Consider the following 14,211-nt stretch of genomic DNA (forward strand, 5'->3'; position numbering starts at 1 on the left):
GGGGCAACCCATTATTGGAATGGGGTACTACTACTACTACTACTAATAATAATAATAATAAACCTTCAAGGAAAGAGAGTCTACTACCCGAAAGGGGACATCATTCCACTGTTGAACAGCTCTTACAGTCAGAAAGTTCTTGATGCTTAGTCAGAATCTCTGTGCTTGTAACTTGAATCTCTTGATAAGTGTCATTAGCCCTATGTGTATGAGAGGTGGCTGGTTTGGTTATTATATACAGATTGCAGATGTAATCCACTCTGAGAGCCTTTCCAGCTGGGCAGCAAGATGAGAAAGACATTAATATATCTTTCGATTTAGCGGTGTATAAATATTTTTAAATAAATAAGTACTAAATACATCAATCAATGAAAATTGCATTAATGTGCATATATACTTAAACAATAGCTCCAAAAAAGGAGGATACTTCCTTTGCTTTTAGGTGCCACACACAGGCGTCATCTTTGAGAAGACATTCCATGCTATGCGGGGAGAAAAAACAGGGGTGCCTTTTTAAAAATGGGACTTGCCACCTGTTAGCTTTTTTTGGTTTTGGTTTAAAGAATACTTGCACTAGAAATGTTTTTTAGAACCTTGCCGAGGCTGGTGTAGTGAAAACGCACCAGCACAACCAATCTGGTGCTCCTTCTGATGTAAGCACCTCCCTCTTTCCAGCCTGATAATCTGCATAGGGGCATAGCGTGGCCTGGCACTCCTCTCACGGGCATCAGAGAGGATCACTGGGCCAGGCCGTTTTGGGGCCGCCTGCATGGGGGCACCTACTTTGCACTCTCCAAGTGCCACGGCGGCTGGCTGGGCTTCTTGCTGTGGCTGACTCTTTCACCCTCCATGCCCCACCCCAGTGCATGTGCCCACCCTCCCCTGGCACATGCACAGCCCCGGACACACACCCCTGCCCTGGGCGCTGACAACTCATGCTCCATCGCTGGTTCTGCAACAACTTAGCTAGCTGGAGGTGAGGTGTGCGGTGCAGCGTCACTAGGAAGAAGAAGGAGAAGGAGAAGGAGAAGGAGAAGGTGAAGGAGAAGGAGAAGGAGAAGGAGAAGGAGAAAGAGAAAGAGAAAGAGAAAGAGAAAGAGAAAGAGAAAGAGAAAGAGAAGAAGAAATGTAGATATGCTTTAAAAGCAAATGAAAGAAGTACAAGTCAGTGACGGAGTTAGCTGCAAGCACCCCGCAGTGTGCCTTTTTGTCACCCCCCTTAGGGATGACGCCTGGGGCACACCGCCCCCACCACACCCCATCCTATACCCCTGGTACAAGCAAGTTTTGGAACTGGCAGTAGATTGTGCCTTAAGGTAGTGCAAGGAACCTGATCTTTGCAAATTCCTGTGCAAAATGCCATGTGCAGACTAGAATTTAGATTTTGCACTTCTCCATATATTGCAGTTTTCAGCAGTTTAAAGGTAAAGGGACCCCTGACCATTAGGTCCAGTCGTGGCCAACTCTGGGGCTGCGGCGCTCATCTCGCTTTATTGGCCGAGGAAGCCTGCGTACAGCTTCCAGGCCATGTGGCCAGCATGACTAAGCCGCTTCTGGCGAACCAGAGCAGTGTGCGGAAACGCCGTTTACCTTCCCGGCAGAGCGGTACCTATTTATCTACTTGCACTTTGAGGTGCTTTCGAACTGCTAGGTTGGCAGAAGCAGGGACCGAGCAACGGGAGCTCACCCCATTGCGGGGATTTGAACCGCCGACCTTCTGATCAGCAAGCCCTAGGCTCTGTGGTTTAACCCGCAGCGCCACCCGCGTCCCTTTTCAGCAGTTTGGTTATGCCCAATTACACATTTGAATGCATGTTTTGAGAGTTAGCATACACTGAAATGGTATTAAAAGAGAGAGGAGTATCTTTTCAGCTGCTGTTCCCATATCACCACACTTCTTTTTTTAAAAAAAAGCAATTGATCTCTATTTTCTCTTGGATCTTTCATGCACTCATACATATATGGCTTTTTAAGACTTTAATTATTCTGTTTGAAACTGTTAGGCACCCATATTAAGTGTTCCACATGAAGCAATTCCACCCATACCGAGAGCTGGGTCTGCCGCAGGCATTTTGAGACCTGAAGCAAACAATGATGCTTTCCGGTTCTTGGCAGTAGCTCATGTTTTTTAAATGACACGACATAGTGTACCTAAACAAAGGACTCAGCCCTGTTTTTCCTCCTGCAGGGAAAGCCTGCCTTCCCCAGCCGCCTGCCTTTGCGTTGCAGCTGAGAGATATATTTGCCATTTAGACCTTCCTGTTTGGTCCCCATGCTCCAGGAGGGTTGCCTTTTGCATTGTTAGAATGCACTATTTGCATAATTATGCCTTTTGAATGGTGTCTTCCCCCCCTTTTTAAAAAGCAATCACCTTTTTTTAAAAGGGAAGAAGAACCAAGGTGGATTGATGATGTCACAAGCGCCAGCCAATCAGCAATGTACAGTACAGGCAGCGGTGCCCGCTTTGCTCCCTACCAACTCAATTCACTCATAGTCTTCCAACTCACCCTTGCCTGTCCACTCTACTTCTGCTAATACAGTAGTGCACATCTTTTTCCTAAGGCCTCAATGAAGCCCTGCTTTCTCATTTGCTCCACCTCTCCCCAACCACACTTTCCTTGGGTCCTGTCTACTTTGTCCCACTTATTTTGGCCAAACTGGGCTCTGTTGGTGTTAAGTTGTGGGTGAACATATCAGAAGACACAGAGATTCTTCAAACAGCTCTTGTTTATTCACAGGCCCAGAACAGAACTGGACTGAAGGGTTCAGCCAACCTGTTTATACAGAGCTCCACTACAAAGCAACAGTAACAACTTTCTGTAACTATCCAATCGCAGAACGTCACTTTCAATTCCTTATTTGCATATGTGGACCTGAGTGAAAACTATCTACAGTATCCCCCTGCTGGCCCAGGGTGAGAACTTCAGTACATAACAGTTGGCCAGATTCTCTAAATTCCTGCATCCATCTGTCTTGAGAGACAACGGAGTATGCCTCCAGAGAGGTGAAATCGAAGTGCTGTGTTAGCAGCGCTGAAGAGACCTCCTCAGGGTGCAAGCCTGGGCAGTGTGTGTGGTGGTCCTGGGCTGCCCAGATGACACAACCCCTCTCTTGGCCTCACTGATATGGTCCAAAGGAAAGCAGAGCAATATGTTTGGCACCAACTTGGCTGCAGGAGCTGCCGGGAGGAGGCGTACAAGGCAAGTTCTTAGGGACTCCACTCCATATTTCTGTAGGGTTTACTCCATAGCCTTTTCTTCTCCTGAAAATATCCAGTAAGGTAGCTGAGGTTTAGGATCAGGTTGATGAGCCACATCTACCCCTCACTTCACACTACAGTACACGCAGAAACCACCTTCTTGGCTGTTGGACCCACTCAATTCTTTCTTTACATGCAGAGGAAGTCCCTAACTCACTGAGAGTTTGAGACCCACCAGCTACTTGCCACAAGTGCAAGATAATTATTGATAAAGAGGTTGCACATAAGATACTAACCCACTCTTTGCTATCGGTAGCCTGAAGCATTATACTCAAGTTCCTTGCTAGCCCCGTCAAGATCCACAAGATGTTTGAAATGTCTCAGTGCATGGCACCAAAACATTACGTCCTCGGGACTTTTCTGGCCTTGTGTATAATAATAAATAGCCTTCAGCATTTCTCTGGTAGTAATTAGCAAATCAAAGTTCTATTCTCAGGGAGAACATATTCCTGGCACCGACGCTGGCTTATGATTAATACGTGCAATATAACCTGACGTTAGTTTGTGGAACTGAGCTCTGGGTTAAAAATAGGGATGGGTGAACATACCCCATCAGTTATCATAAATAGCTTGCTAAGTTAGGAATCCAATGTTAGCAGCTCAGGTGAAAGTTCTTCATTGTTTCAATATTTTGAAGTACCTGTACATTTTTCTATATGCACCTCAGCAAGGGCGAATTCATACCTGGGGATTATTGTGTTACCTGGCTTGCTTGCTTGCTTGCTTGCTTGCTTGCTTGCTTGCTTGCTTGCTTGCTTAGTTAGTTAGTTAGTTAGTTAGTTAGTTAGTTATTTTTTCTAATATTCCTTTAACAGTTCATTATTATCTATCTAATTAAATGATAGAGATAGATAGATAGATAGATAGATAGATAGATAGATAGATAGATAGATGATAGATGATAGATGATAGATAGATAGATGAAAGATAGATAGATGATAGATATAGATAAATAGATAGATAGATGATAGATAAATAGATAGATAGATGATAGATAGATAGATAGAGATAGAGATAGATGATAGATAGATTGATTAATAGATGATAGATAGATAATAATGCAGTGTTAAAGGAATATTAGAAATCAGGACATTAATTGATTGATTGATTGATTGATTGATTGATTGAAAGATCACAGGCAGGTTAACATTATAAAAACACAAAAGACATACATACAAACAACAACAACAACACACCCATACACATTTAAAAGGTCATTGATTGATTACATCGTTTATGGAAAGTTTCATACAGAGAATAAACTAATCAATAAAGGTGTATCGAAAGAAGGACAAATCAGAAGAGCAATTCAATCTGCCACATATGATAATGAACCTTTGCTTTTAAACTGTAATAACAGTCATCTAAGAGTTTTGTGGATGTTTTACTGTTACATTATGGAATTGTGCCTTTTTGACCGCTATACCAAGTCATGCTAAATTTCATTTGCACCAGTGTGTGCGGTGTGACACAACGGCAGACATCATTGGACACGCTACCACTCCTTATGCACATTCTGGCTTCTGTTCTCCCAATATTCACCCATAAAAATGTTGGGTGGAAACTGTGTGCCAGAGCACTGCCCAACTGACAACTTTCTGGATTAATGGGGTTGCAAACAGATCCCCGCCCCCCTGGAAACAATTAACAAGAAAGGAACACTAAACTTCCACTAGACTCTGTTAACTCTCCAGAAGTGGCTTCTGCATTTGTGTGAAAGATCATATAAAATGCAAAAACATCACAAAAACAGAATCGAGTCCTGTCTGAACAAAGTTACCTTGATAAAAAAAAGAAACCATTTAAAAATAAATAAATAAATAAATAAATGAAACAGTTGGATGCTTAGACATGAAGCATGCAATTTACTTATATATACTGCCTGCCAATCAAATAACAATAAAAAAATATAATGTGACTTTTACTCTTAATATCTATTTTGTTTATGGGCTTCATACATTTTAACTTTACTGAGGTCACTTGTCCCTGGTGTTCAGAGGGCTGTAGATGGGATTATTATCTAGAATATGATCTCCTTCTGCAAAGAAGTGCTTTATGGGGTGAAAAATCCCTTCTGTTTCCAAAACTCAAGTCACCCATATCTCTTTGCCAGTTCTGCGCACTGAACCCCCTCGGAGGTCATCTCTGAGAGTAATGCCAATTGCCCTATGTAGGAGGGAAAAAAGGCTGGATCCAAGTCCATTCTCCCCACCCAGCCAGTGATGGCACCTAAACGGGAAATGCCTGCAAACCCCTTCTGATTCTGACGAGCCTCTGTTTGATGACCACATTCACAGAGATTCTCATTCAAATAGAAACAGCTCACAGTTGCCTGCGAAGATCTATGGACCAGAATGGCAGTGCATTGTCCTTCCAAGGGACTTTTGCCAAAGGAAATGACTGAAATGGGTTCTTAAGAAACAGGCAACAGACTGTTGCTGTTTAATCAGCTTATGCCACTTCAGAGGCAATAAATACGGTTTACCTGGGTTGTCGCCCCCCCCCCCCTTATAATCATCAGCAGGCAGATAGTGGCTGGCTAATGAAGTTTAGCCCATACCATATGCAGAGTGAGTGACAGGTTGATCTAGGTTCGCTCAACGCCAGTGGAGCAGCAGGAGATATGCTTCAGCTTCTTAACTGATTAAAGTGTTTTGGCTGCAGCGTGAGAAATCTGTAGCGCGAAATGAATTCCCACCCAAATACCATATTTTCCCATGTATAAGACGATATTTCCCCCCATTTTTTTAAAGTTTGAATTTGGGGGTCGTCTTATACATGGAATGTTGCAATTAAATATACAGCGGTACCTCCGGTTGTAAATGGGATCCGTTCCAGAGGTCCGTCCGGATCCTGAGGTTTCCGAAACCCGAGGATCACTGTTATACACATGCGCATGATGGTAGACATCTTCTGCGCATACGTGTGTGGCGAAATACTTCCGGCTTTGCCATTTTTGAAACCTGAAGTTTACGTTACCCAAGGGTAATGTAGCCTGAGGCACTGCTATATAAATAAATATATGTTGCCATCCACATTCTTTCCCCACAGGCTCCCCTCACTATTGGCCTCACGACGAACCCTGGTCTGGTACTCCCCCCTCAGCAGCCCCCACTCCAGACATTGACCCTTCCACCTGGTTCCCTCAGCCACCCCCTGGCTGCGCAGACCCCCCATTCCCCAAGTGCACTCAGTGTGGTGTAGTGGTTAAGAGCGATAGTCTTGTAATCTGGTGAACTGGGTTTGATTCCCCACTCCTCCACCTGCAGCTGCTGGGTGACCTTGGGTTACTCACACTTCTCTGAAGTCTCTCAGCCCCACTCACCTCACAGAGTGTTTGTTGTGGGGGAGGAAGGGAAAGGAGAATGTTAGCCACTTTGAGACTCCTTCGGGTAGTGATAAAGTGGGATATCGAATCCAAACTCTTCTTCTTCTTCACTCAGGCAGCTCTGGCAGTCGCAGCTCCTTGATCAGTGTTCTCATCTGCTGACGCTTGTGGAGCAAATACGGTACATACCCTAAATACTGAGACAAAAGTGCAACACACAGGCAGGAGAGCGTCAGCTACAGTGGAGTTACACTGAGCTGACAGGAGCAGCCGCCATTACACAGCTTGCCTCACTGTTTTATGTTTAAATACACGGTGCTAAATATACCATGTTTTGAACATTTAATAAAATATCAGAGCTGTTCTCCTTGGTGTTTAAAATATTTGTTTCTTAATTTTGGGCTCAAAAAAATAGGGGTCGTCTTATACATGGGGGTGTCTTATACATAGAAAAATACGGTAATAATAAACAGGACCAACTTGGACTAAAAAAATGTCCATCAGACGGTCGACTCATGAGAGCTGTGGGTAATGTGGGAGTTGCAAACAAACGCACAGCATGGGGTATTTCCCCTCCCTGCCCCCACAAGAGGAATTTGCAAGCATTTGCATCTCCCACACCACACAAAACACACATGAGTTGTCGCTGGCATCTGTCTGTCTTGGGAGATAATGGAAAGTGCGCCTTTGGGGGTAAAGTCAAACTGTTTGGAGGTTGTGGCTGAAGAGACATGTTTCATTGCAGCTGGGGCAGGTGAAGCGTCCGCTTCTGCTGCTGCAAATGCGCCGGGGCTTTTCTTCTCTCTGTGCTCCTCCCAGCACTCATTTCTCCTCTGGTCACTGCTATAGATGCACAACCTGACTGCCTGTCTCCAGGCACTGCGGTCGTCTGCAAGGGGTTTCCACATGGCGGGGATGATGTCTTCATGCCACATTTGCAGACATGCAAAGTTGGTCTGCCAAGGGGCCTGGTGCCAGAAGCCAGTGTCCCATAGATCATGTCCTTAGGCATCCTGTCATTTTCTATTGACTAAGCCAGCGTAGACGTCGCTGAGACAGGAGTGTGAATGTGCTGGGCTTGGGAGAGCACATCTCTGTCCGAAACTCTGTCCTGCCATGTGATACCTCTGGAGGGAGGAAGAGGAGTGGGCAACAGGCACAAGGTGAGAGCACATCTTCTGGTCCCGTCTGCACTCTGGTGGGAGCTAACTGACTTGGGCCAGAGCAAAAAACGCAACGCCAGAGAGCAGGAGCTAAAACGGGACATCAGGGAATTGGAATTGGAAGCTGCAGTGGTAAATCCAGGATGTCCCACTTAAAATGGGACAGTTTTGCAGTATGTCTTTATTTTTATTATTTTTATTTTTTTGCAACCTTCTCACGGTTCTGAACACACCCCTGAGTCCTTTTCCTCAAGAGAGCTGGGCCTTGTTCTTTCGCCTCCCGCTTTTCTTCCATTGGCCTTGAAATCTCTCCCCTCTGTTGCCATATCTCTTCTCTCGTGCTTTATCAGCGACTGTGTTCCGTCTCCAGTTTAAAATAAGTTTGGGAGGGCGAGAGATGGAGGGAGGGGGCCCACAGACAGGCTGCTCCAGAGAGAAGACAGTCACAAGCTTTTAAAAATAGAATTTTCAGGGGGGCTGGAGGTGCAGAGTGAATGGGGAATCGGTGCCGCAAGCACAGTAGCTCTAAAAACACTTTCACAACACCTGAAGACATGTTTGTACTGACTTGCTTTTCTAGCTGAATCAATGGGTCTTTACCATTAGTGTCCAATTGTTAGGGTTTACTCTCGTTCTAAATGCATCTGTTGTCGTTGTGTTTTTAACTGTTTTCATTGCAGAAACTATGCAATGCTATGGTTCTATGACCCGACCTGATTTTTTTTCTCCCTCTTCATCTACCAGCTATTGGAGACTGTCAGTGCTCCCATGAGCTCTGACGCTCATCTGCACCAGATCTGAAATTCTGGTTGGTAACCCAGGAATAAATGGCTCAGGACCGCAGTACCTCAAAGACCTCCTCTTTCCATATGAACCTACCCAGATCCTGAGATCATCTTCTGAGGCCCTTCTTCGTGGCCTCCTTCTCGAGAGGTCCAGAGGGTGGCAACATGAGAACAGGGCCTTCTCTGCAGTGGCTCCCCGTTTGTGAAATGCTCTCCTCAGGGAGATTCGCCTGGCAGCTTCATTATACACCTTCAGGTGCCAGGCAAAAACGTTCCTTTTTAACCAGGCCTTTGGCTGATCTGACTGACATCCTATGCCCTTTTAAAACGTGTTCTATTTTGGGGGGGAGGGATTATTGGGTTGTTTTTCATTTTCATTTTGTATTTTGTGGTTTTATAGCTTGATTTTATTGTGTGAACTGCTCTGAGACCCCCGATTATAGGACGGTATATAAATTCAACAGAAGAAGAAGAAGAAGAAGAAGAAGAAGAAGAAGAAGAAGAAGAAGAAGAAGAAGAAGAAGAAGAAGAACAACAACAACAACAACAACAACACAGTGGACCCTCTGATTATAAATTTAATTCATTTCGAGGGTCCGTGCACTCCCGGAAAAATCTGCAACTAGAGGCACTGCTGCTGTGCATGCACATGGAACAATAGAGAGCTTCTGCGCATGCGCGAGCGGCAAAACCCAGAAGAATACACTTCCAGGTTTGCCACTTTCGCAACCTGAAGATTATGTATCCAGAGCAGTAGGGTCCACTGTAATAATAATAATAATAATAATAATAATAATATAATAATAATAATAATAATAATAATAATAATAATATAATAATAATAATAATAATAATAATAATATAATAATAATAATAATAATAATAATAATAATAATACCCAGGGGACAGGCCTAGGGCCCTGACCAGTCCCATTCCACCAGCATCCTGGTCTCTCCTAGATGTGACCTGCCAGTCAACCTCCCTGCAGGCCGCCACTCTTGTGTGAGCAAAGCGAAGTCATAGAGGAAATTGCAGGTCAAAGGGAGGCGCCGAGACTTTCACAAACACCCTGAACTGCAGCCCTCAGCACTTGCGCTTTTATGAAGAGGATGCCCTTTTGCAGGGAGGGATTTATGCTGCCTTATTATCCTGAGCTGCCTGACGGAGGAGAAACAGCCTATAAATCTGCGGTCCCTGGCGGAGGCTCTCCTGACTGGTCTGTTCTCGCTGCCAAGCCACGAGGCGAGTGCCCTTTCCAGCGTTGGTTGCCGGAGCTAACCGGCAATTTAGATTTCGGAGCGGACAGCACAGCAGCACGTAATTCCCCCCAAATCGGGATTTACGAGCGGCGACAGCAGCACAATGCAAAAGAAATCAATTACCCTAAAAGTTTGCTTGGAGCGCGAGGGGGGAGGTTCTCCTTCCTGTTCCCTATTAACTTAATGAAGCTCTGTGTAACTGAGGGCCTAGATGGAGCGTGGGATGCAGGAGGGGCAGGAATTGGATGGTGATTTATTATGCTGCAACAAAATGTTGCAGCATGGTGTGCTCCTCTTCAAGATGCCAGCCAACCACGTTCCCCCTCCCTTGGTTTTACAACCTGCCCCTGCCAGACACTCCATTTCTCCATCATAGTCACTGCTCTTTGGGTTTTCCCCCTCTTAGCATTTTTTATTATTATTATCCCTGAAGGTTTTTATTTACCGTATTTACTCAAATGTAATGCACACCTCTTTTGCCAAATCGCATCATGGAAATTGGGGTGTGCATTAGATTCGATGGCGCGTTACATTTGAGTAAATACGGTATCCTTCTCTCGGGTTCCCTGACAGCTTTTTCTGGTGCCTAGATGGTGCTACTTTGGCTACAGCAGATGACCGAATCAGAAAGCGAGATCACAGTGGATGCTCGGGTTGTGAACGTCAATTCCACCTTTGAAATCCTGCTAATGTCCTGGAAAATCCAGGTGTATGGCAGGCCTAGCATAGCGTGATGTAGGGTATCATCACATGGGAAGTACTTGCTAACAGTGGGTGATTCCAGGCTGCCGCTATATGCAGGACGGTGGGTCCGACCACATCCTGGCATATTCAGATTGTGCAATTAAAGTTGATTTGAAGGTCATGAGCAACAAGCCCACTTCCCCAAAAGATAGGTCTTTTGCGGTAAGGAAAGTGACAGGGAAATGCCCTGGAAAGTGCGGGGTGACACTTGCATCCTCCCTGCAAAAAGATCAGGATAAATGCTTAATAATACAGGTGGAGGAGAAATTCGATTCAGTTCATATCCTGCAGTAAACAAGCCTAGGCTGCCCTTTCCAAAAACAGGATGAGAACTGAAACACAGCCTTCCTTTGAAATTCGCATTTCTCTGAATTTTGCCATGTGTACAAGTATTGTGTACAAAGGTAAGGGAAAGGGAAAGGACCCCTGACCACTAAGTCCAGTTGCAGACAGCTCTGGGGTTGCGGTGCTCATCTCGCTTTATTGGCCGAGGGAGCCGGCGTACAGCTTCCAGGTCATGTGGCCAACATGACTAAGCCGCTTCTGGCGAACCAGAGCAGTGCACGGAAACGCCGTTTTCCTTCCCACCGGAGCAGTACCTATTTATCTACTTGCACTTTGAGGTGCTTTCGAACTGCTAGGTTGGCAGGAGCAGGGACTGAGCAACGGGAGCTCACCCCGTCGCGGGGATTCGAACTGCCGACCTTCTGATCGGCAAGTCCTAGACTCTGTGGTTTAGACCACAGCGCCACCCGCGTGCATATAAATGCATATAAACAGCATACAAAATTGCATTCCATTGGGTGGAGTTGCTTGCAAACATGGGTAGTCAAAACTGCTTACGAAAAGATGTTTATTGACAGAAATTCACACTGAATTGCTGGTGAATTTTCATGAGGATTACATATTTTAATCAAAATTCACAAATTGCTTCAGAAATGTGGTGCACTGAATTTAAGATTGAAAGATGAGGAACTGAGAGAACCACCTATGACAGATTCCTCCATCTCTACCCAATGAACAGGGCATCTGGAAACATCTGGTATTGCAAGACGGATCCCTAGGTAATCAAGAGACCATTTGAAGGTTCCATTTTCCATGACAACTAGAATTAGCATCCTCCGCCCATAGTCGCTTTACTCTTATTGTATATTTATGTAAGAGGTTTCCCACAGAAAAGTCTCTCTGCCTTCCAGTTCCAGCTATTACAGCTTCACCGGATTATCCCTGACTGCATCAGTAATCTACAACTGGAGAGCCGGTAGCTAAGTGGTAAAGTAGGCTTTACATGTCAAGGACCCCAAATTCAACTCCTGGCATCTCCAGGCGAGTGTTTCTCTTACCTGCAGGCTGTCTTCTCCCTGGCTGTGGCTCACCCAGAGACAGCAGCTGGGTCTAGGAAGCCACCTGCCATGATAAATTTCCCAGAGTGCTCCTGGGGGACATTGCATTGAATGCTCTGGGGCACTGTGGGAAATCTAAGTGGCAGGCAGCTTCCCAGAGCCAGCTGCTGCTTCCAAGTAATCCCAGAATTGGAGGAATGTGCAGGTGGGAGGGTAAAATGGGACATCAGCACATAGGTGCTTTTGCATCTACCTAAGGATGCCCTGCAAGAAGATCAAAGCTATCCATTCTGAAGGAAATCAGCCCTGAGTGCTCACTGGAAGGACAGATCCTGAAGCTGAGGCTCCAATACTTTGGCCACCTCATGAGAAGAGAAGATTCCTTGGAAAAGACCCTGATGTTGGGAAAGATGGAGGGCACAAGAAGAAGGGGACAACAGAGGATGAGATGGTTGGACAGTGTTCTCGACGCTACCAGCATGAGTTTGACCAAACTGCGGGAGGCAGTGGAAGACAGGAGTGCCTGGCGTGCTCTGGTCCATGGGGTCACAAAGAGTCGGACACGACTAAACAACAACAAGGATGCCCTGAGCATGACTCGGAAGGGCTTAGACCTAGTATTGCTACTGCCAGTGAGAGTAAACAATAGTAGTCCGGGTGAATATCTAGACAGCTTTGATAGTTCAGTTGGTAGAGCATGAGACTCTTAATGTCATGGTTGTGGGTTTGAGCCCCATGTTGGCCAAAAGCAGTGCTTTTTTCTGTGGGGATGCAGGGGTACACATTCCCCTAAAAATGTTGTGAATCTAATGGGAAAAGAAACTTATTATTATTATTATTATTATTATTATTATTATTATTAATTATTATTATTATTTAAATAGTTTCTTCTCTAGCATGGTGAATTGGCAATTCCATCAAATGGCACGGTGATTCGTCAGTTCCATTGCTACCTCCAATGGTGGCCTCATTTCCTGTCATTGTGCTTCCTGAGTCTCAGACAGAGGCAAGCGTTTAATGTGTGAAGTAGGCGTTGGAATCTAGCAGATGGTCAGTTTCATTGTTACCACCTCTGATGGCGGCTCTATTTCCTTTCCCGGTGTAATGCATGTTCTTTGTACTTTTGTCCATTTACTGTATTTATTTTTCACGATTTGAACGATAAAATGGTGATTTTCTTGAGTCAAAATGAGAGTACTCCTAAACATTTTTTGGGGTGTGTGTGTGGAAACACTGGGCAAAAGATTCCTGTTTTGCAGGGGGCTGGACTAGATAATGCTGGTGGTCCCTTCCAAGTCTATGATTCCATGATTCTATGTTTGTGTGGGACCACTGATTGTAGTGGTGAATTTTGAAGTGCAGGGGTTCACACTGACAGCTCCCAAGGACAGTTTAAAAAGGAAGGCAGCTCTGTTGATCCAGTACATGCACACAATGTCTGCTTTTCAGGGTTGTACAATAGGGTGTCTCTCCCCCAACCCTATCCGGAAAAACACCAGGGATCAAAACTTTGCAACTTCTATATGCAAAATTGGTCCTCTATCACTGAGCTACAGCCCTTCCCCATAACGTCCACATTGCATAAGGCTGTCCAAACTTATTCTGCCCAAACCTAACGGGAAAGTGAACATTTGGTCTTAAAAACACAAAACACACACGCACGCTGCCCCCTTTCTCTTCGCCATCCCACCCGCATGCTCCTCGTAAAGCCTTTGGAATGCCGAAATCTGTCAAACAATGCCTGGTGCCAGGTTTTTTAACAAGACACTCTCTCGATGCCCGGTGCCAAACAGCCTCTTTAAACAATGCTGAATGAAGGATAGCAACTTCTCCTGTTGTGATCGCACTGTTGTTCGCAGGCCATATATAGGCAAAAGGTAGGGAATCCCCTCAGCTGGGAGGAGAGAGCTTGCAGGACGGCAAGCGTGGCAGGCTCCCCACAGAGCATGCATGGATATGTGAGCACGTCACGCGGTTGCCTCCTAATTGCTTCCATCCCCTCCTGTACACACACAAGAAACAGCAAAGGGACTTGTGAGAAGCTGACCCCAGCTGACCCTCTGCTGAGAGAGACCAGGGGGCCTGGGCCAAAGGAACCCAATCCCCTTGGTAGCAGGAGCTGCAAACACACCAACATCCTCTTTTTCCAGGGACGGGGCATCCGACGCACAAGCTAACAATAGTCCCGGGAACAGCCAAATAAGGGCCTTTAATGCCTTGGCTTAATGTCAGGAGAAAAAGAAAGCATCATCACAGAGGCTACAGCCTGAATTGTGCAAAGCTTTCGTAGAGCAATTGCTGTTTGTCGAGAGAGACACTCACAGAGAGAA

General features: G+C 45.4%; 1 long non-coding RNA gene across 1 annotated transcript in view; it reads left to right on the forward strand.

Annotated features, from left to right (window-relative positions):
* Positions 1–2,820: 2,820 nt before the first annotated feature.
* Positions 2,821–14,211, forward strand: part of LOC310847256 — a 116,413-nt gene continuing 105,022 nt past the window's right edge. Inside the window, exon 1 of the long non-coding RNA XR_014565732.1 lies at positions 2,821–2,936. This is a non-coding gene — a long non-coding RNA (uncharacterized lncRNA). The remainder of the gene's footprint in view (positions 2,937–14,211) is intronic.

This window comes from Podarcis gaigeae (assembly GCF_964106915.1).
Source record: "Podarcis gaigeae genome assembly, chromosome: 6".
NCBI lineage: Eukaryota > Metazoa > Chordata > Lepidosauria > Squamata > Lacertidae > Podarcis > Podarcis gaigeae.